General features: G+C 45.1%; 1 pseudogene; it reads left to right on the top strand.

Annotated features, from left to right (window-relative positions):
• The first annotated feature begins 1,653 nt into the window (after positions 1-1,653).
• Positions 1,654-24,591, top strand: part of LOC129856757 (doublecortin domain-containing protein 2-like) — a 43,537-nt pseudogene continuing 20,599 nt past the window's right edge.

Here is a 24,591-nt window from a genome sequence, read left to right as displayed (position 1 = left end):
GGATATTGGTGTGCATGTAGACATGGCAACCTGAATAATAACAGGATATTGGTGTGCATGTAAACATGGTAACCTGAATAATAACAGGATATTGGTGTGCATGTAGACATGGTAACCTGAATAATAACAGGATATTGGTGTGCATGTAAACATGGTAACCTGAATAATAACAGGATATTGGTGTGCATGTAAACATGGTAACCTGAATAATAACAGGATATTGGTGTGCATGTAAACATGGTAACCTGAATAATAACAGGATATTGATGTGCATGTAAACGTGTTAAGTGCTGTTTGAGAAAGAGCAGCTAAGTGAGGTGAATACCAGTGTTTAGTCACCTCCTTTGTGGTTTGTGAATAATCACTTTGTAGGCAGATCAGTGACTATGAATTACTAATGTAATGATGATAATCAACCTCCTTCAATACATATTTAATCTGGAATGGCATCTTTAGTCAACCATTGTTGGCCGCAGAGTGCCTCAGATATATCTTACCACACACCGAGCGGTGGAAACACTGACGTCACACGTCCGTAGCCACCTTGTCCAGCGCGAAGGGTTTAATTTACAATCCGTTTATTTGCAGAGGAGCAGCCACAAGCACAGGCTGTGTCCCAAATGAAACTGCAATCCTATGTAGGGCACCACTTTTGACCAGGGACCATAGTGCTCTGGCCAAAAGTAGGGCACTATATAGGGAATAGGGTGCCATTTGCCACACAGGCACTGCATGATTTCTGTTGTAATCATGACTAGTGGAGGTTTAATAAGCCAGTCTATTTATGAGAGCCACACTCACCACTGTCATGTTCCTCTGATTGGTTCAATTACAGAGGCCCTCAAACAACACTCAGAACCCTGGCTGTGACCAAACTGCCCGCCACACTTAAGAGGAAGTAGGGTTAGGATGGACTGTAAACTAGGTTCAGGACTGTTGCTGTCACCATGGACTGTAAGCTAGGTTCAGGACTGTTGCTGTCACCATGGACTGTAAGCTAGGTTCAGGACTGTTGCTGTCACCATGGACTGTAGGCTAGGTTCAGGACTGTTGCTGTCACCATGGACTGTAGGCTAGGTTCAGGACTGTTGCTGTCACCATGGACTGTAAGCTAGGTTCAGGACTGTTGCTGTCACCATGGACTGTAAGCTAGGTTCAGGACTGTTGCTGTCACCATGGACTGTAGGCTAGGTTCAGGACTGTTGCTGCCACCATGGACTGTAAGCTAGGTTCAGGACTGTTGCTGTCACCATGGACTGTAGGCTAGGTTCAGGACTGTTGCTGTCACCATGGACTGTAGGCTAGGTTCAGGACTGTTGCTGCCACCATGGACTGTAGGCTAGGTTCAGGACTGTTGCTGCCACCATGGACTGTAAGCTAGGTTCAGGACTGTTGCTGTCACCATGGACTGTAGGCTAGGTTCAGGACTGTTGCTGTCACCATGGACTGTAGGCTAGGTTCAGGACTGTTGCTGTCACCATGGACTGTAGGCTAGGTTCAGGACTGTTGCTGCCACCATGGACTGTAGGCTAGGTTCAGGACTGTTGCTGCCACCATGGACTGTAGGCTAGGTTCAGGACTGTTGCTGCCACCATAGACTGTAGGCTAGGTTCAGGACTGTCGATGCCATTATGGCGCATCCGTCAGAATGCAATGAACAACGGTGTGGAGAACAAGGGTGTGGAGAACCAGGGTGTGGAGAACCAGGGTGTGGAGAACAAGGGTGTGGAGAACAAGGGTGTGGAGAACAAGGGTGTGGAGAACAAGGGTGTGGAGAACCAGGGTGTGGAGAACCAGGACGTGGAGAACAAGGGTGTGGAGAACAAGGGTGTGGAGAACAAGGGTGTGGAGAACAAGGGTGTGGAGAACCAGGATGTGGAGAACCAGGATGTGGAGAACCAGGATGTGGGGAACCAGGATGTGGGGACCAAAGACGTGGAGGTCTGAAAGGGAGCTAAAGAATGGAAACATTGGGAACACACAACAAAGGAGCAGACATGACAAAGTAGTGCCAGAGAACCATTAGGAACACACAACAAAGGAGCAGACATGACGAAGTAGTGCCAGAGAAACATCAGGAACACACAACAAAGGAGCAGACATGATGAAGTAGTGCCAGAGAACCATTAGGAACACACAACAAAGGAGCAGACATGACAAAGTAGTGCCAGAGGGTTGTCCTACCAAGCAGGTCTGAGGAGATAAAGACGTAACGTTGATCAACTCTTGGGTTCAACTCAGGAGAACCGGTCAAACGAACGTGGCTCACCTTTTAGCCAGGGACATTTCTATGGCAACGAATCCTCCAGAACTAACCTGGTCCAGGCCACGATAACTCAGGGATAACTCCATTTATCCTGCATTCAGAACTAAGAATTTGTTCTTAACTGACTTGCCTAGTTAAATAAAGATAAATAAAAAATTGACTGTTAGGGATTAGCAGACGGTCTTATCCAGAGCGACTTACAGTTAGTGCGTTCATCTTAAAATATCTGGGTGAGACAACCACATACCACAGTCATAGTCAGTACATTCATCTACAGATAGCTAGTAGGGACAGCCACATACCACAGTCATAGTCAGTACATTCATCTACAGATAGCTAGTAGGGACAGCCACATACCACAGTCATAGTCAGTACATTCATCTACAGATAGCTAGGTGGGAAAACCACATATCACAGTCATAGTCAGTACATTCATCTACAGATAGCTAGGTGGGAAAACCACATACCACAGTCATAGTCAGTACATTCATCTACAGATAGCTAGGTGGGAAAACCACATATCACAGTCATAGTCAGTACATTCATCTACAGATAGCTAGGTGGGACAACCACATATCACAGTCAGTACATTCATCTACAGATAGCTAGGAGGGACAACCACATATCACAGTCATAGTCAGTACATTCATCTACAGATAGCTAGGTGGGACAACCACATATCACAGTCATAGTCAGTACATTCATCTACAGATAGCTAGGAGGGACAACCACATATCACAGTCAGTACATTCATCTACAGATAGCTAGGAGGGACAACCACATATCACAGTCACAGTCAGTACATTCATCTACAGATAGCTAGGAGGGACAACCACATATCACAGTCATAGTCAGTACATTCATCTACAGATAGCTAGGTGGGACAACCACATATCACATATCACAGTCAAAGTCAGTACATTCATCTACAGATAGCTAGATGGGACAACCACATATCACAGTCATAGTCAGTACATTCATCTACAGATAGCTAGATGGTACAACCACATATCACAGTCACAGTCAGTACATTCATCTTCAGATAGCTAGGAGGGACAACCACATATCATAGTCATAGTCAGTACATTCATCTACAGATAGCTAGGAGGGACAACCACATATCACAGTCATAGTCAGTACATTCATCTACAGATAGCTAGGTGGGACAACCTCATATCACAGTCATAGTCAGTACATTCATCTACAGATAGCTAGTTGGGACAACCTCATATCACAGTCATAGTCAGTACATTCATCTACAGATAGCTAGGAGGGACAACCACATATCACAGTCATAGTCAGTACATTCATCTACAGATAGCTAGGTGGGACAACCTCATATCACAGTCAGTACATTCATCTACAGATAGCTAGGAGGGACAACCACATATCACAGTCGTAGTAAAGTACATTTGTCCTCAATAAAGTAGTTATCAGCAAGGTCAGAGTTAGTAAGGTGGGGGTGGGGTGGGGGGGAGCAAGTGGGAGTGTTAGTTTACAACAAAAAAAAGATTGAATCCCCGAGCCGACAAAGTTAAAATCTGTAGTTCTTCCCCTGAACAAGCCAGTTAACCCACTGTTCCCCGGTAGGCTGCCAGTTAACCCACTGTTCCCCGGTAGGCTGCCAGTTAACCCACTGTTCCCCGGTAGGCTGCCAGTTAACCCACTGTTCCCCGGTAGACTGTCAGTTAACCCACTGTTCCCCAGTAGGCCGTCAGTTAACCCACTGTTCCCCGGTAGGCTGCCAGTTAACCCACTGTTCCCCGGTAGGCTGCCAGTTAACCCACTGTTCCCCGGTAGGCTGCCAGTTAACCCACTGTTCCCCGGTATGCTGCCAGTTAACCCACTGTTCCCCGGTAGGCTGCCAGTTAACCCACTGTTCCCCGGTAGGCTGCCAGTTAACCCACTGTTCCCCGGTAGGCTGCCAGTTAACCCACTGTTCCCCGGTAGACTGCCAGTTAACCCACTGTTCCCCGGTAGGCCGTCAGTTAACCCACTGTTCCCCGGTAGGCTGCCAGTTAACCCACTGTTCTCCGGTAGGCTGCCAGTTAACCCACTGTTCCCCGGCAGACTGCCAGTTAACCCACTGTTCCCTGGTAGACTGCCAGTTAACCCACTGTTCCCCGGTAGGCTGCCAGTTAAGCCACTGTTTCCTGGTAGACTGCCAGTTAACCCACTGTTCCCCGGTAGACTGCCAGTTAACCCACTGTTCCCCGGTAGGCTGCCAGTTAACCCACTGTTCCCCGGTAGGCTGCCAGTTAACCCACTGTTTCCCGGTAGGCTGCCAGTTAACCCACTGTTCCCCGGTAGGCTGCCAGTTAACCCACTGTTCCCCGGTAGGCTGCCAGTTAACCCACTGTTCCCCGGTAGGCTGCCAGTTAACCCACTGTTCCCCGGTAGGCTGCCAGTTAACCCACTGTTCCCCGGTAGGCTGCCAGTTAACCCACTGTTCCCCGGTAGGCTGCCAGTTAACCCACTGTTCCCCGGTAGGCTGCCAGTTAACCCACTGTTCCCCAAGAGGCCGTCAGTTAACCCACTGTTCCCCGGTAGGCTGCCAGTTAACCCACTGTTCCCCGGTAGACTGTCAGTTAACCCACTGTTCCCCGGTAGACTGCCAGTTAACCCACTGTTCCCCGGGTAGGCTGCCAGTTAACCCACTGTTCCCCGGTAGGCTGCCAGTTAACCCACTGTTCCCCGGTAGGCTGTCAGTTAACCCACTGTTCCCCGGTAGGCTGCCAGTTAACCCACTGTTCCCCGGTAGGCTGCCAGTTAACCCACTGTTCCCCGGTAGGCTGCCAGTTAACCCACTGTTCCCCGGTAGGCTGCCAGTTAAACCACTGTTCCCCGGTAGGCTGCCAGTTAACCCACTGTTCTCCGGTAGGCTGCCAGTTAACCCACTGTTCCCCGGTAGGCTGCCAGTTAACCCACTGTTCCCCGGTAGACTGCCAGTTAACCCACTGTTCCCCGGTAGCCTGCCAGTTAACCCACTGTTCCCCGGTAGGCCGTCAGTTAACCCACTGTTCCCCGGTAGGCCGCCAGTTAACCCACTGTTCTCCGGTAGGCTGCCAGTTAACCCACTGTTCCCCGGTAGGCTGCCAGTTAACCCACTGTTCCCCGGTAGACTGCCAGTTAACCCACTGTTCCCCGGTAGGCTGCCAGTTAACCCACTGTTCCCCGGTAGGCCGTCAGTTAACCCACTGTTCCCCGGTAGGCTGCCAGTTAACCCACTGTTCTCCGGTAGGCTGCCAGTTAACCCACTGTTCCCCGGCAGACTGCCAGTTAACCCACTGTTCCCCGGCAGGCTGCCAGTTAACCCACTGTTCCCCGGTAGGCTGCCAGTTAACCCACTGTTCCCCGGTAGGCTGCCAGTTAACCCACTGTTCCCCGGTAGGCTGCCAGTTAACCCACTGTTCCCCGGTAGGCTGCCAGTTAACCCACTGTTCCCTGGTAGGCTGCCAGTTAACCCACTGTTCCCCGGTAGGCTGCCAGTTAACCCACTGTTCCCCGGTAGGCTGCCAGTTAACCCACTGTTCCCCGGTAGGCTGCCAGTTAACCCACTGTTCCCCAAGAGGCCGTCAGTTAACCCACTGTTCCCCGGTAGGCTGCCAGTTAACCCACTGTTCCCCGGTAGACTGCCAGTTAACCCACTGTTCCCCGGTAGGCTGCCAGTTAACCCACTGTTCCCCGGTAGGCTGCCAGTTAACCCACTGTTCCCCGGTAGGCTGCCAGTTAACCCACTGTTCCCCGGTAGGCTGCCAGTTAACCCACTGTTCCCCGGTAGGCTGCCAGTTAACCCACTGTTCCCCAAGAGGCCGTCAGTTAACCCACTGTTCCCCGGTAGGCTGCCAGTTAACCCACTGTTCCCCGGTAGGCTGCCAGTTAACCCACTGTTCCCCGGTAGGCTGCCAGTTAACCCACTGTTTCCTGGTAGACTGCCAGTTAACCCACTGTTCCCCGGTAGGCTGCCAGTTAACCCACTGTTACCCGGTAGGCCGTCATTGTGAATAAGAGTTTGTTCTTAACTGACTTGCCTAGTTAAATAAATCTCTCCTCTACTTTTAGCCTTATCCACAGGCTAAACCGGTGCCCCAGAGTCGAATCATTGTATCAGCAAGATTCCTGAAACCCATCAAAGAGCCCTGTTCGATTTTGTAAGTTCAACTTGTGTGTGCATTTGTCCCTGTGTGAGTGTGTCTGTGGATTGTGTTAATATTCAGGTAGACCCTACTACATCATCACAGTTGTTTGTGATTGATATTGATCTGAACTGTTGCATGATAGTAATTGTGTTATAATTTAGCAATAAGGCCCCGAGGGGGTGTGGTATATGGCCAATATATCACGGCTAAGGGCTGTTCTTAGGCACGACGCAACGCGGAGTGTCTGGATACATCCCTTAACCGTGGTATATTGGCCATATATCACAATAAACCCCCAAGGTGCCTTATTGCTATCATAAACATGTTTTTGTCATACCCGTGGTATACGGTCTGATATACCACGGCTGTCAGCCAATCAGCATTCAGGGCTCGAACCACCCAGTTTATAATTACATTTGACATTTGGAGTAATTTAGCAGACGGTTTTATCCAGAGCGTTTGTCTTAACCTTTCTGGGAAGGGGGTTCTGCTAGCGGAACACCTGGCCTACAGCCAGTGAAATTGCAGGGCGCCAAATTCAAACAACAGAAATCTCACAATTAAAATTCCTCAAACATACAAGTATTATACACCATTTTAAAGATAAACTACTTGTTAATCCAACCACACTGTCCGATTTCAAAAAGGCTTTACGGCGAAAGCACACCATGCGATTATGTTAGGACAGCGCCTAACCACAAAAACCATACAGACATTTTCAGGCCAAGGAGAGGTGTCACAAAAGTCAGAAATAGCGTTAAAATGAATCACTTAACCTTTGATGATCTTCATCTGTTGGCACTCCCAGGACTCCATGTTAGACAATAAATGTTTGTTTTGTTCGATAAAGTTCATCTTTATGTCCAAAAACCTACTTTTTTTTGTGCGTTTAGTCCAGTAATCCATATGCACAAAGCGCGGCCACAACATCCAGACAAAAAGTCAAAAAAGTTCCAGTAAAGTTCGTAGAAACATGTCAAACTATGTTTTTAATCAAACCTTAGGGTGTTTTTATCATAAATATTCAATAATATTTCAACCGGACAATACCGTTTTCATTAGAAAGGAAAGGGAATGAATGTCGCGCTCACGGCTACGCGCGATAAACAACTCATGGCTTTCAGCTGAGCCACTTACTCTGAGTGCTCTTATTCTCTCCCCTTTCACAATAGAAGCCTGAAACAACTTCTAAAGACTGTTGACATCTACTGGAAGCCTTAGGAAGTGCAATCTGACCCCACAGACACTGGATATTCGATAGGCATTCACTTGAAAACTACAAACCTCAGAATTCCCACTTCCTGGTTCGATTTTTCTCAGGTTTTCGCCTACCATATGAATTTTGTTATACTCACAGACATTATTTTAACAGTTTTGGAAACTTTAGAGTGTTTTCTATCCAAATCTACTAATTATATGCATATTCTAGCTTCTGGGCCTAAGTAACAGGCAGTTTACTCTGGGCACGCTTTTCATCCAAACTTTCCAATGCTGCCCCCTATCCCAAAGAGGTGATAGCTAGGTGAGCCAGCCAGGTTACTACAGTCGTAGTGAGTATGTTTTGTGTTCTGATTGTGAAGAGTTCTGATTCTCTTGGCAGTGTGGTAGCGAATGGGGATGTGTTGAACCCTGCGTTAAGGCTGCTGATACCCCAACGGATACTGGGCCAGTACGACAGGGTTCTGGAGATGATCACTGACAAAATGGGTTTGAGAATCCTGGGGTGTGTACGAAGGTACCAAACGTCATTGGTTTCACTTAAATAGATGTTGATCGATTATTAAGTCAATTATTAATCTGTTTCATCAACTTTTGGGGTGCAGTTTCCCAGACAGATTAAACCTAGTCCAGGACTGAAAAGCCTTACTCAATGGGGATTCTCCAATCAAATACATTTTAGGTTTTGGATTAGGATTAGCCTTAATCTGTGTCTGGGAAACTCGTCCTGTGAGTTTCATTGTCAACGTAAGATTAGATCTGGTTTATAACGTCTTCTTCTTCTTGTTCCTAAATGACTGTGATGTGTTCTTCTTCTTTACAGCCTTTACACCTTTGATGGAAATCATGTGAATGATGGAAAGGACTTGGAGAGTGGACAGTTTTACGTGGCTGTTGGGAGAGACAAGTTTAAAAGACTTCCTTACAGTGACCTTCTGTTCACCAAACCAAGGGGCATACGAAGGACTACAGGGTGAATATCTCAGAAGGCTTCTGACTCATGGATTGTTCCTTTATTCAGGCCTTACTTCATTAATTGTTCTCTCCTTTTGTTCACTCTCTCTCCTTCTCCGTTACAGACGTTTCTTACACTTGATGTGTGAAGCACAATGCATTTTTAGACGGTTGGGTTTTCTGTTTCCTGTCAATCATCTGATCTTTCTTACACGTTCTGTTTTGTATTTCCAGATCCAAAGCGTCCTCATTACCGCCCATATACACATCCGGAAAGCAGAACAGAAACAGTGTAAGTATTGTCTTGAAAAGCCAACTTGAAAAGGCAACTTCTTTGAGAATGAGCTCTTATTCTTTCTTTCTGTGAGCAAGTCTTCTTTATAAAACAGTTGACTTATCTAGTGTTGGCGCTGCTTTATCCATCCTTAAGACTAAACATCAAAACAGTTGACTTATCTAATGTTGACGCTGCTTTATCAATCCGTACGACTGAACATCAAAACAGTTGACTTATCTAATGTTGACGCTGCTTTATCAATCCGTACGACTAAACATCAAAACAGTTGACTTATCTAATGTTGACGCTGCTTTATCCATCCTTAAGACTAAACATCAAAACAGTTGACTTATCTAATGTTGACGCTGCTTTATCCATCCTTAAGACTAAACATCAAAACAGTTGACTTATCTAATGTTGACGCTGCTTTATCAATCCGTACGACTGAACATCAAAACAGTTGACTTATCTAATGTTGACGCTGCTTTATCAATCCGTACGACTAAACATCAAAACAGTTGACTTATCTAATGTTGACGCTGCTTTATCCATCCTTAAGACTGAACATCAAAACAGTTGACTTATCTAATGTTGACGCTGCTTTATCCATCCTTAAGACTAAACATCAAAACAGTTGACTTATCTAATGTTGACGCTGCTTTATCCATCCTTAAGACTAAACATCAAAACAGTTGACTTATCTAATGTTGACGCTGCTTTATCCATCCTTAAGACTAAACATCAAAACAGTTGACTTATCTAATGTTGACGCTGCTTTATCCATCCTTAAGACTAAACATCAAAACAGTTGACTTATCTAATGTTGACACTGCTTTACCAATCCATACGACTAAACATCCAGACCAACAGAATATTCCTGAGTTCTCTTCTATATAAAGCACGTTGTGACATGTTCTTTGGACTTTATGAACACAATGTGATTGACTGATTGTATATCTCACTCTAGTTGACGGTGCACCACAGTAAGTCTATGTGGCAGTGCAGAGAGCCAGCAGACTCCAAGATATCTGCACATGATACGGACCGCACGTTGTCCTTCGTCAGGCAGATCTCCCAGCAGAGACTCATGACCCTCAGGAAGAGGACGAGTGGTCTCAGCATCTCCCTGGGAACACAGGACAACGGTAGGAATGGCCCCTGACTGACTGAGATACTAGATCTACAACTGACTGAGATACTAGAGGTACAACTGACTGAGATACTAGAGGTACAACTGACTGAGATACTAGAGGTACAACTGACTGAGATACTAGAGGTACAACTGACTGAGATACTAGAGGTACAACTGACTGAGATACTAGAGCTACAACTGACTGAGATACTAGAGGTTCAACTGACTGAGATACTAGAGCTACAACTGACTGAGATACTAGAGCTACAACTGACTGAGATACTAGAGGTACGACTGACTGAGATACTAGAGGTTCAACTGACTGAGATACTAGAGGTACGACTGACTGAGGTACTAGAGGTACGACTGAGATACTAGAGGTACAACTGACTGATATACTAGATCTACAACTGACTGAGATACTAGAGGTACAACTGACTGAGATACTAGATCTACAACTGACTGAGATACTAGAGGTACAACTGACTGAGATACTAGAGGTACAACTGACTGAGATACTAGAGGTACAACTGACTGAGATACTAGAGGTACGACTGACTGAGATACTAGAGGTACAACTGACTGAGATACTAGAGGTACAACTGACTGAGATACTAGAGGTACAACTGACTGAGATACTAGAGGTACAACTGACTGAGATACTAGAGCTACAACTGACTGAGATACTAGAGGTTCAACTGACTGAGATACTAGAGGTACAACTGACTGAGATACTAGAGGTTCAACTGACTGAGATACTAGAGGTACGACTGACTAAGATACTAGAGGTACAACTGACTGAGATACTAGAGGTACAACTGACTGAGATACTAGAGCTACAACTGACTGAGATACTAGAGGTGCAACTGACTGAGATACTAGAGGTACAACTGACGGAGATACTAGAGGTACGACTGAATAAGATACTAGAGGTACAACTGACTGAGATACTAGAGGTACAACTGACTGAGATACTAGAGCTACAACTGACTGAGATACTAGAGGTGCAACTGACTGAGATACTAGAGGTACAACTGACGGAGATACTAGATCTACAACTGACTGAGATACTAGAGGTACGACTGACTGAGATACTAGAGGTACAACTGACTGAGATACTAGAGGTGCAACTGACTGAGATACTAGATCTACAACTGACTGAGATACTAGAGGTACAACTGACTGAGATACTAGAGGTGCAACTGACTGAGATACTAGAGGTACAACTGACGGAGATACTAGAGGTACAACTGACTGAGATACTAGAGCTACAACTGACTGAGATACTAGAGGTGCAACTGACTGAGATACTAGAGGTACAACTGACGGAGATACTAGATCTACAACTGACTGAGATACTAGAGGTACGACTGACTGAGATACTAGAGGTTCGACTGACTGAGATACTAGAGGTTCGACTGACTGAGATACTAGAGGTACGACTGACTGAGATACTAGAGGTACGACTGACTGAGATACTAGATCTACAACTGACTGAGATACTAGAGGTACGACTGACTGAGATACTAGAGGTACAACTGACTGAGATACTAGATCTACGACTGACTGAGATACTAGAGGTACGACTGACTGAGATACTAGAGGTACAACTGACTGAGATTCTAGAGGTACAACTGACTGAGATACTAGAGGTACAACTGACTGAGATACTAGAGGTACAACTGACTGAGATACTAGAGGTACAACTGACTGAGATACTAGAGGTACAACTGACTGAGATACTAGAGGTACGTCTGACTGAGATACTAGAGGTACAACTGACTGAGATACTAGAGGTACAACTGACTGAGATACTAGAGGTACAACTGACTGAGATACTAGAGGTACGACTGACTGAGATACTAGATCTACGACTGACTGAGATACTAGAGGTACAACTGACTGAGATACTAGAGTTACAACTGACTGAGATACTAGAGGTACAGCTGACTGAGATACTAGAGGTACGACTGACTGAGATACTAGATCTACGACTGACTGAGATACTAGAGTTACAACTGACTGAGATACTAGAGGTACAGCTGACTGAGATACTAGAGGTGCAACTGACTGAGATACTAGAGGTACGACTGACTGAGATACTAGAGGTACGACTGACTGAGATACTAGAGGTACGACTGACTGAGATACTAGAGGTACAACTGACTGAGATACTAGAGGTACAACTGACTGAGATACTAGAGGTACAACTGACTGAGATACTAGAGGTACGACTGACTGAGATACTAGAGGTACGACTGACTGAGATACTAGAGGTGTAACTGACTGAGATACTAGAGGTACGACTGACTGAGATACTAGAGGTACAACTGGCTGAGATACTAGAGGTGTAACCCATGGCACCCTGTTCCCTATATAGTGCACCGTAGGGGCTCAGGTCATAATTAGTGCCCTGCATAGGGAATAGGGGGCCATTTGCGACACCCCCAAGGTCATTCTCTTCCTCCCGAGGCACGGTATAATCTTGAAGAAAGGGGAAAATACAAAGTCTTCCTTCTCACCTGACTCTATAATCCTCCAAATAAAAAGGATGGGACACACAGGAAGTAACAAAGTAGTGACCCAATGGTTTGGTCTGTTGTGGATAGAGGGTCCTCCTCTTCAGCCTTTTAATCCTCCAATGAGGGGAAAGCGTTGGGATTTATAAACAAATTATCTACTTTAGTAGTTCAGGTATTCATGAATGTCATAAAGACAACACACTAGCTGGGTCCCTACGGGGTCAGAGCAGGGCTCTATGGGGACGGGGTCAGAGCAGGGCTCTATGGGGACGGGGTCAGAGCAGGGCTCTATGGGGACGGGGTCAGAGCAGAGCTCTATGGGGACGGGGTCAGAGCAGGGCTTTATGGGGACGGGGTCAGAGCAGGGCTCTATGGGGACGGGGTCAGAGCAGAGCTCTATGGGGACGGGGTCAGAGCAGGGCTCTATGGGGGCGGGGTCAGAGCAGGGCTCTATGGGGACGGGGTCAGAGCAGAGCTCTATTGGGACAGGGTCAGAGCAGGGCTCTATGGGGTCAGAGCAGGGCTCTATGGGGTCAGAGCAGGGCTCTATGGGGGCGGGGTCAGAGCAGGGCTCCATGGGGATGGGGTCAGAGCAGGGCTCTATGGGGGTGGGGTCAGAGCAGGGCTCTATGGGGGTGGGGTCAGAGCATGGCTCTATGGGGGCGTGGTCAGAGCAGGGCTCTATAGGGCGTGGTCAGAGCAGGGCTCTATGGGGGCGTGATTAGAGCAGGGCTCTATGGGGGCGGGGTCAGAGCAGGGCTCTATGGGGGCGTGGTCAGAGCAGGGCTCTATGGGGACGGGGTCAGAGCAGGGCTCTATGAGGGTGTGGTCAGAGCAGGGCTCTATAGGGCGTGGTCAGAGGAGGGCTCTATGGGGGCGGGGTCAGAGCAGGGCTCTATGAGGGTGTGGTCAGAGCAGGGCTCTATAGGGCGTGGTCAGAGCAGGGCTCTATGGGGACGGGGTCAGAGCAGGGCTCCATGGGGACGGGGTCAGAGCAGGGCTCCATGGGGGTGGGGTCAGAGCAGGGCTCTATAGGGCGTGGTCAGAGCAGGGCTCTATGGGGACGGGATCAGAGCAGGCCTCTATGGGGGTGTGGTCAGACCAGAAGACTGAAGGCTGTAATCGCTTCCCAAGGTGCTTTAACAAAGTACTGAGTAAAGGGTCTGAATACTTATGTAAATGTAATATGTCTGTATTTCATTTTCTTCAATTTGCCCCCAAAAATTCTAAAAACCTGTTTTTGCTTTGTCATTATGGGGTATTGTGTGTACATTGATAAGGGGGGGGGGGGGGGGACGATTTAAACCATTTTAGAATAAGGCTGTAACGTAACATCATGTGGAAAAAGTCAAGTGGTCTGAATACTTTCCCAATGCACTGTAGTGCCCCATGAGACTCCGGTGGAATGTAGTGTACTATATAGGGAACGGTGTGTCATTAGGGACAGAGCCCTAGGGTAACTCATGTGTTATTGTGTGAACCTGATCTGCCTGATCTCACCTCCAGACTATGACGTACACACACACACACACACACACACACACACACACACACACACACACACACACACACACACACACACACACACACACACACACACACACACACACACACACACACACACACACACACACACACACACACACACACACACACACTCTCTCTCTCTCTGCCTCTCTGTCTGTCTCTGTCTCTCTCTGTCTAAGTGTCTAGGTGGGTCTGTATCTGACTGTAACTAAGTGTTTGTGTCTAGGTGGGTCTGTATCTGACTGTAACTAAGTGTTTGTGTGTCTAGGTGGGTCTGTATCTGACTGTAACTAAGTGTTTGTGTGTCTAGGTGGGTCTGTATCTGACTGTAACTAAGTGTTTGTGTGTCTAGGTGGGTCTGTATCTGACTGTAACTAAGTGTGTGTGTCTAGGTGGGTCTGTATCTGACTGTAACTAAGTTTTTGTGTGTCTAGGTGGGTCTGTATCTGACTGTAACTAAGTGTTTGTGTGTCTAGGTGGGTCTGTATCTGACTGTAACTAAGTTTTTGTGTCTAGGTGGGTCAATATCTGACTGTAACTAAGTGTGTGTGTCTAGGTGGGTCTGTATCTGACTGTAACTAAGTGTTTGTGTGTCTAGGTGGGTCTGTATCTGACTGTAACTAAGTGTTTGTGTGTCTAGGTGGGTCTGTATCTGACTGTAACTAAGTGTTTGTGTGTCTAGGTGGGTCTGTATCTGACTGTAACTAAGTGTTTGTGTCTAGGTGGGTCTGTATCTGACTGTAACTAAGTGTTTGTGTGTCTAGGTGGGTCTGTATCTGACTGTAACTAAGTGTTTGTGTGTCTAGGTGGGTCTGTATCTGACTGTAACTAAGTGTTTGTGTGTCTAGGTGGGTCTGTATCTGACTGTAACTAAGTGTTTGTGTGTCTAGGTGGGTCTGTATCTGACTGTAACTAAGTGTTTGTGTGTCTAGGTGGGTCTGTATCTGACTGTAACTAAGTGTGTGTGTCTAGGTGGGTCTGTATCTGACTGTAACTAAGTGTTTGTGTGTCTAGGTGGGTCTGTATCTGACTGTAACTAAGTGTTTGTGTGTCTAGGTGGGTCTGTATCTGACTGTAACTAAGTGTTTGTGTGTCTAGGTGGGTCTGTATCTGACTGTAACTAAGTGTTTGTGTGTCTAGGTGGGTCTGTATCTGACTGTAACTAAGTGTTTGTGTGTCTAGGTGGGTCTGTATCTGACTGTAACTAAGTGTTTGTGTGTCTAGGTGGGTCTGTATCTGACTGTAACTAAGTGTTTGTGTGTCTAGGTGGGTCTGTATCTGACTGTAACTAAGTGTTTGTGTGTCTAGGTGGGTCTGTATCTGACTGTAACTAAGTGTGTGTGTCTAGGTGGGTCTGTATCTGACTGTAACTAAGTGTGTGTGTCTAGGTGGGTCTGTATCTGACTGTAACTAAGTGTTTGTGTCTAGGTGGGTCTGTATCTGACTGTAACTAAGTGTTTGTGTGTCTAGGTGGGTCTGTATCTGACTGTAACTAAGTGTTTGTGTGTCTAGGTGGGTCTGTATCTGACTGTAACTAAGTGTTTGTGTGTCTAGGTGGGTCTGTATCTGACTGTAACTAAGTGTGTGTGTCTAGGTGGGTCTGTATCTGACTGTAACTAAGTGTTTGTGTGTCTAGGTGGGTCTGTATCTGACTGTAACTAAGTGTTTGTGTCTAGGTGGGTCTGTATCTGACTGTAACTAAGTGTTTGTGTGTCTAGGTGGGTCTGTATCTGACTGTAACTAAGTGTTTGTGTCTAGGTGGGTCTGTATCTGACTGTAACTAAGTGTTTGTGTGTCTAGGTGGGTCTGTATCTGACTGTAACTAAGTGTTTGTGTGTCTAGGTGGGTCTGTATCTGACTGTAACTAAGTGTGTGTGTCTAGGTGGGTCTGTATCTGACTGTAACTAAGTGTTTGTGTGTCTAGGTGGGTCTGTATCTGACTGTAACTAAGTGTTTGTGTGTCTAGGTGGGTCTGTATCTGACTGTAACTAAGTGTTTGTGTGTCTAGGTGGGTCTGTATCTGACTGTAACTAAGTGTTTGTGTGTCTAGGTGGGTCTGTATCTGACTGTAACTAAGTGTTTGTGTGTCTAGGTGGGTCTGTATCTGACTGTAACTAAGTGTTTGTGTGTCTAGGTGGGTCTGTATCTGACTGTAACTAAGTGTGTGTGTCTAGGTGGGTCTGTATCTGACTGTAACTAAGTGTTTGTGTGTCTAGGTGGGTCTGTATCTGACTGTAACTAAGTGTTTGTGTCTAGGTGGGTCTGTATCTGACTGTAACTAAGTGTTTGTGTGTCTAGGTGGGTCTGTATCTGACTGTAACTAAGTGTTTGTGTCTAGGTGGGTCTGTATCTGACTGTAACTAAGTGTTTGTGTGTCTAGGTGGGTCTGTATCTGACTGTAACTAAGTGTTTGTGTCTAGGTGGGTCTGTATCTGACTGTAACTAAGTGTTTGTGTGTCTAGGTGGGTCTGTATCTGACTGTAACTAAGTGTGTGTGTCTAGGTGGGTTTGTATCTGACTAACTAAGTGTGTGTGTCTAGGTGGGTCTGTATCTGACTGTAACTAAGTGTGTGTGTCTAGGTGGGTCTGTATCTGACTGTAACTAAGTTTTTGTATGTCTAGGTGGGTCTGTATCTGACTGTAACTAAGTTTTTGTGTGTCTAGGTGGGTCTGTATCTGACTGTAACTAAGTTTTTGTGTCTAGGTGGGTCTGTATCTGACTGTAACTAAGTGTTTGTGTCTAGGTGGGTCTGTATCTGACTGTAACTAAGTTTTTGTGTGTCTAGGTGGGTCTGTATCTGACTGTAACTAAGTGTTTGTGTCTAGGTGGGTCTGTATCTGACTGTAACTAAGTGTGTGTGTCTAGGTGGGTCTGTATCTGACTGTAACTAAGTGTGTGTGTCTAGGTGGGTTTGTATCTGACTAACTAAGTGTGTGTGTCTAGGTGGGTCTGTATCTGACTGTAACTAAGTGTGTGTGTCTAGGTGGGTCTGTATCTGACTGTAACTAAGTTTTTGTGTGTCTAGGTGGGTCTGTATCTGACTGTAACTAAGTTTTTGTGTGTCTAGGTGGGTCTGTATCTGACTGTAACTAAGTTTTTGTGTCTAGGTGGGTCTGTATCTGACTGTAACTAAGTGTTTGTGTGTCTAGGTGGGTCTGTATCTGACTGTAACTAAGTGTTTGTGTGTCTAGGTGGGTCTGTATCTGACTGTAACTAAGTGTTTGTGTGTCTAGGTGGGTCTGTATCTGACTGTAACTAAGTGTGTGTGTCTAGGTGGGTCTGTATCTGACTGTAACTAAGTGTTTGTGTCTAGGTGGGTCTGTATCTGACTGTAACTAAGTGTTTGTGTGTCTAGGTGGGTCTGTATCTGACTGTAACTAAGTGTTTGTGTGTCTAGGTGGGTCTGTATCTGACTGTAACTAAGTGTTTGTGTGTCTAGGTGGGTCTGTATCTGACTGTAACTAAGTGTTTGTGTGTCTAGGTGGGTCTGTATCTGACTGTAACTAAGTGTTTGTGTGTCTAGGTGGGTCTGTATCTGACTGTAACTAAGTGTTTGTGTGTCTAGGTGGGTCTGTATCTGACTGTAACTAAGTGTGTGTGTCTAGGTGGGTCTGTATCTGACTGTAACTAAGTGTGTGTGTCTAGGTGGGTCTGTATCTGACTGTAACTAAGTGTTTGTGTCTAGGTGGGTCTGTATCTGACTGTAACTAAGTGTTTGTGTGTCTAGGTGGGTCTGTATCTGACTGTAACTAAGTGTTTGTGTCTAGGTGGGTCTGTATCTGACTGTAACTAAGTGTTTGTGTGTCTAGGTGGGTCTGTATCTGACTGTAACTAAGTGTGTGTGTCTAGGTGGGTCTGTATCTGACTGTAACTAAGTGTTTGTGTGTCTAGGTGGGTCTGTATCTGACTGTAACTAAGTGTTTGTGTCTAGGTGGGTCTGTATCTGACTGTAACTAAGTGTTTGTGTGTCTAGGTGGGTCTGTATCTGACTGTAACTAAGTGTGTGTCTGTCTAGGTGGGTCTGTATCTGACTGTAACTAAGTGTTTGTGTGTCTAGGTGGGTCTGTATCTGACTGTAACTAAGTGTTTGTGTGTCTAGGTGGGTCTGTATCTGACTGTAACTAAGTGTTTGTGTGTCTAGGTGGGTCTGTATCTGACTGTAACTAAGTGTTTGTGTGTCTAGGTGGGTCTGTATCTGACTGTAACTAAGTGTTTGTGTGTCTAGGTGGGTCTGTATCTGACTGTAACTAAGTGTTTGTGTCTAGGTGGGTCTGTATCTGACTGTAACTAAGTGTTTGTGTGTCTAGGTGGGTCTGTATCTGACTGTAACTAAGTGTTTGTGTCTAGGTGGGTCTGTATCTGACTGTAACTAAGTGTTTGTGTGTCTAGGTGGGTCTGTATCTGACTGTAACTAAGTGTTTGTGTGTCTAGGTGGGTCTGTATCTGACTGTAACTAAGTGTGTGTGTCTAGGTGGGTTTGTATCTGACTGTAACTAAGTTTTTGTGTGTCTAGGTGGGTCTGTATCTGACTGTAACTAAGTGTTTGTGTGTCTAGGTGGGTCTGTATCTGACTGTAACTAAGTTTTTGTGTCTAGGTGGGTCTGTATCTGACTGTAACTAAGTGTGTGTGTCTAGGTGGGTCTGTATCTGACTGTAACTAAGTGTTTGTGTGTCTAGGTGGGTCTGTATCTGACTGTAACTAAGTGTTTGTGTGTCTAGGTGGGTCTGTATCTGACTGTAACTAAGTGTTTGTGTGTCTAGGTGGGTCTGTATCTGACTGTAACTAAGTGTTTGTGTCTAGGTGGGTCTGTATCTGACTGTAACTAAGTGTTTGTGTGTCTAGGTGGGTCTGTATCTGACTGTAACTAAGTGTTTGTGTGTCTAGGTGGGTCTGTATCTGACTGTAACTAAGTGTTTGTGTGTCTAGGTGGGTCTGTATCTGACTGTAACTAAGTGTTTGTGTGTCTAGGTGGGTCTGTATCTGACTGTAACTAAGTGTTTGTGTGTCTAGGTGGGTCTGTATCTGACTGTAACTAAGTGTTTGTGTGTCTAGGTGGGTCTGTATCTGACTGTAACTAAGTGTTTGTGTGTCTAGGTGGGTCTGTATCTGACTGTAACTAAGTGTTTGTGTGTCTAGGTGGGTCTGTATCTGACTGTAACTAAGTGTTTGTGTGTCTAGGTGGGTCTGTATCTGACTGTAACTAAGTGTTTGTGTGTCTAGGTGGGTCTGTATCTGACTGTAACTAAGTGTGTGTGTCTAGGTGGGTCTGTATCTGACTGTAACTAAGTGTGTGTGTCTAGGTGGGTCTGTATCTGACTGTAACTAAGTGTTTGTGTCTAGGTGGGTCTGTATCTGACTGTAACTAAGTGTTTGTGTGTCTAGGTGGGTCTGTATCTGACTGTAACTAAGTGTTTGTGTGTCTAGGTGGGTCTGTATCTGACTGTAACTAAGTGTTTGTGTGTCTAGGTGGGTCTGTATCTGACTGTAACTAAGTGTGTGTGTCTAGGTGGGTCTGTATCTGACTGTAACTAAGTGTTTGTGTGTCTAGGTGGGTCTGTATCTGACTGTAACTAAGTGTTTGTGTCTAGGTGGGTCTGTATCTGACTGTAACTAAGTGTTTGTGTGTCTAGGTGGGTCTGTATCTGACTGTAACTAAGTGTTTGTGTCTAGGTGGGTCTGTATCTGACTGTAACTAAGTGTTTGTGTGTCTAGGTGGGTCTGTATCTGACTGTAACTAAGTGTTTGTGTCTAGGTGGGTCTGTATCTGACTGTAACTAAGTGTTTGTGTGTCTAGGTGGGTCTGTATCTGACTGTAACTAAGTGTTTGTGTGTCTAGGTGGGTCTGTATCTGACTGTAACTAAGTGTTTGTGTGTCTAGGTGGGTCTGTATCTGACTGTAACTAAGTGTTTGTGTCTAGGTGGGTCTGTATCTGACTGTAACTAAGTGTTTGTGTGTCTAGGTGGGTCTGTATCTGACTGTAACTAAGTGTTTGTGTCTAGGTGGGTCTGTATCTGACTGTAACTAAGTGTTTGTGTGTCTAGGTGGGTCTGTATCTGACTGTAACTAAGTGTTTGTGTGTCTAGGTGGGTCTGTATCTGACTGTAACTAAGTGTGTGTCTGTCTAGGTGGGTCTGTATCTGACTGTAACTAAGTGTTTGTGTGTCTAGGTGGGTCTGTATCTGACTGTAACTAAGTGTTTGTGTGTCTAGGTGGGTCTGTATCTGACTGTAACTAAGTGTTTGTGTGTCTAGGTGGGTCTGTATCTGACTGTAACTAAGTGTGTGTCTGTCTAGGTGGGTCTGTATCTGACTGTAACTAAGTGTTTGTGTGTCTAGGTGGGTCTGTATCTGACTGTAACTAAGTGTTTGTGTGTCTAGGTGGGTCTGTATCTGACTGTAACTAAGTGTTTGTGTGTCTAGGTGGGTCTGTATCTGACTGTAACTAAGTGTTTGTGTCTAGGTGGGTCTGTATCTGACTGTAACTAAGTGTTTGTGTGTCTAGGTGGGTCTGTATCTGACTGTAACTAAGTGTGTGTGTCTAGGTGGGTCTGTATCTGACTGTAACTAAGTGTGTGTGTCTAGGTGGGTCTGTATCTGACTGTAACTAAGTGTTTGTGTGTCTAGGTGGGTCTGTATCTGACTGTAACTAAGTGTTTGTGTGTCTAGGTGGGTAGCAGAGACTTGCATATTGAATGACCTTCATTTAAAAATGATGATGATGTAATGTTTGGAACGGAATCTTATATAATGCATTCTCCCATCTGAACACCAGGGGGCAGTGGTGGTCTAAGAAACAACAGTGTAGCCACAGCAACAGCAACGTTTCCAACAATAACCGAGCGCATGAAACTCACACATTACATCACTCTCTGGGCCCTGGTCCAATGGAGTGCACTATATAGGAAGCAGGGTGCCATTTGAAGCACAGTCCAGGTCTCTAATATCTGTGGATGTAGTTCAGTCCTTGTCTCTAATATCTGTGGATGTAGTTCAGTCCTTGTCTCTAATAACTGTGGATGTAGTTCAGTCCTTGTCTCTGATAACTGTGGATGTAGTTCAGTCCTTGTCTCTGATAACTGTGGATGTAGTTCAGTCCTTGTCTCTAATAACTGTGGATGTAGTTCAGTCCTTGTCTCTAATAACTGTGGATGTAGTTCAGTCCTTGTCTCTAATAACTGTGGATGTAGTTCAGTCCTTGTCTCTAATAACTGTGGATGTAGTTCAGTCCTTGTCTCTAATAACTGTGGATGTAGTTCAGTCCTTGTCTCTAATAACTGTGGATGTAGTTCAGTCCTTGTCTCTAATAACTGTGGATGTAGTTCAGTCCTTGTCTCTGATAACTGTGGATGTAGTTCAGTCCTTGTCTCTAATAACTGTGGATGTAGTTCAGTCCTTGTCTCTAATAACTGTGGATGTAGTTCAGTCCTTGTCTCTAATAACTGTGGATGTAGTTCAGTCCTTGTCTCTATTAACTGTGGATGTAGTTCAGTCCTTGTCTCTAATATCTGTGGATGTAGTTCAGTCCTTGTCTCTAATAACTGTGGATGTAGTTCAGTCCTTGTCTCTAATAACTGTGGATGTAGTTCAGTCCTTGTCTCTAATAACTGTGGATGTAGTTCAGTCCTTGTCTCTAATAACTGTGGATGTAGTTCAGTCCTTGTCTCTAATAACTGTGGATGTAGTTCAGTCCTTGTCTCTAATAACTGTGGATGTAGTTCAGTCCTTGTCTCTAATAACTGTGGATGTAGTTCAGTCCTTGTCTCTAATAACTGTGGATGTAGATCAGTCCTTGTCTCTAATAACTGTGGATTTAGTTCAGTCCTTGTCTCTAATAACTGTGGATGTAGTTCAGTCCTTGTCTCTAATAACTGTGGATGTAGATCAGTCCTTGTCTCTAATAACTGTGGATGTAGTTCAGTCCTTGTCTCTAATAACTGTGGATGTAGTTCAGTCCTTGTCTCTAATAACTGTGGATGTAGATCAGTCCTTGTCTCTAATAACTGTGGATGTAGTTCAGTCCTTGTCTCTAATAACTTTGGATGTAGTTCAGTCCTTGTCTCTAATAACTGTGGATGTAGTTCAGTCCTTGTCTCTAATAACTGTGGATGTAGTTCAGTCCTTGTCTCTAATAACTGTGGATGTAGATCAGTCCTTGTCTCTAATAACTGTGGATGTAGATCAGTCCTTGTCTCTAATAACTGTGGATGTAGATCAGTCCTTGTGTCTAATAACTGTGGATGTAGATCAGTCCTTGTCTCTAATAACTGTGGATGTAGATCAGTCCTTGTCTCTAATAACTGTGGATGTAGATCAGTCCTTGTCTCTAATAACTGTGGATGTAGATCAGTCCTTGTCTCTAATAACTGTGGATGTAGATCAGTCCTTGTCTCTAATAACTGTGGATGTAGATCAGTCCTTGTCTCTAATAACTGTGGATGTAGTTCAGTCCATGTCTCTAATAACTGTGGATGTAGATCAGTCCTTGTCTCTAATAACTGTGGATGTAGATCAGTCCTTGTCTCTAATGTCTGGGACAAAACAACATGTTTTATCACGAAGTTAGAAAGACAGTCCTGTGTCAGGTCAATATGGGGGGGAGAGGGAGAGGGAGAGGGAGAGGGAGAGGGAGGGAGAGAGAGAGAGAGAGAGAGAGAGAGAGAGAGAGAGAGAGAGAGTGAGAGAGAGAGAGAGAGAGAGAGAGAGAGAGAGAGAGAGAGAGAGAGAGAGAGAGAGAGAGAGAGAGAGAGAGAGAGAGAAAGAATACACCATACTAAATCCTCCAGGTGGACAATTGAAGGACACTCATGTCATGTACATTTAGTTGTGTAAACTCAGACCTCAGTATTTACTGTCTAATGTAACCTTGAAACCTTCAGGTCATATGAATATTAGATTGTTGCCATGTCAGAATCCCTGTTTGTCTCAGTCTGTGTCCTCTATTGAAAACTGTGACAGACAGACAGACAGACAGACACACAGACAGACAGACAGACAGACAGTTCTCAACAGTCTTCCCTGTAATGTACCATCCAGTCAGCCTTGGCAGACGGTGTGTTCAGAAACCACATTAGACACCAGAGGTGCAGCCACATGCCAAATGTCACAGACATCTCTGGAGAGATGTTACCAAACACAGACTGATTCACAGACATCTCTGGAGAGATGGTTAACAAACACAGACTGATTCACAGACATCTCTGGAGAGATGGTTAACAAACACAGACTGATTCACAGACATCTCTGGAGAGATGGTTAACAAACACAGACTGATTCACAGACTGATTCACAGACTGATTCACAGACTGATTCACAGACATCTCTGGAGAGATGGTTACCAAACACAGACTGATTCACAGACTGATTCACAGACTGATTCACAGACATCTCTGGAGAGATGGTTACCAAACACAGACTGATTCACAGACTGATTCACAGACTGATTCACAGACATCTCTAGAGAGATGGTTACCAAACACAGACTGATTCACAGACATCTCTGGAGAGATGTTTACCAAACACAGACTGATTCACAGACATCTCTGGAGAGATGGTTACCAAACACAGACTGATTCACAGACTGATTCACAGACTGATTCACAGACATCTCTGGAGAGATGGTTAATAAACACAGACTGATTCACAGACATCTCTGGAGAGATGGTTAATAAACACAGACTGATTCACAGACATCTCTGGAGAGATGGTTAACAAACACAGACTGATTCACAGACATCTCTGGAGAGATGGTTACCAAACACAGACTGATTCACAGACTGATTCACAGACTGATTCACAGACATCTCTGGAGAGATGGTTACCAAACACAGACTGATTCACAGACTGATTCACAGACATCTCTAGAGAGATGGTTACCAAACACAGACTGATTCACAGATATCTCTGGAGAGATGTTTACCAAACACAGACTGATTCACAGACATCTCTGGAGAGATGTTACCAAACACAGACTGATTCACAGACTGATTCACAGACTGATTCACAGACTGATTCACAGACTGATTCACAGACATCTCTGGAGAGATGGTTAATAAACACAGTCTTATTCACAGACTGATTCACAGACTGATTCACAGACTGATTCACAGACTGATTCACAGACATCTCTGGAGAGATGGTTACCAAACACAGACTGATTCACAGACATCTCTGGAGAGATGTTACCAAACACAGACTGATTCACAGACTGATTCACAGACTGATTCACAGACTGATTCACAGACTGATTCACAGACATCTCTGGAGAGATGGTTACCAAACACAGACTGATTCACAGACATCTCTGGAGAGATGTTTACCAAACACAGACTGATTCACAGACATCTCTGGAGAGATGTTACCAAACACAGACTGATTCACAGACTGATTCACAGACTGATTCACAGACTGATTCACAGACTGATTCACAAACATCTCTGGAGAGATGGTTACCAAACACAGACTGATTCACAGACATCTCTGGAGAGATGTTACCAAACACAGACTGATTCACAGACTGATTCACAGACTGATTCACAGACTGATTCACAGACATCT

The sequence above is a fragment of the Salvelinus fontinalis genome, chromosome 6 (assembly GCF_029448725.1).
Source record: "Salvelinus fontinalis isolate EN_2023a chromosome 6, ASM2944872v1, whole genome shotgun sequence".
Taxonomy (NCBI): Eukaryota; Metazoa; Chordata; class Actinopteri; order Salmoniformes; family Salmonidae; genus Salvelinus; species Salvelinus fontinalis.
This window is presented reverse-complemented; position numbering and strand designations above follow the sequence as displayed.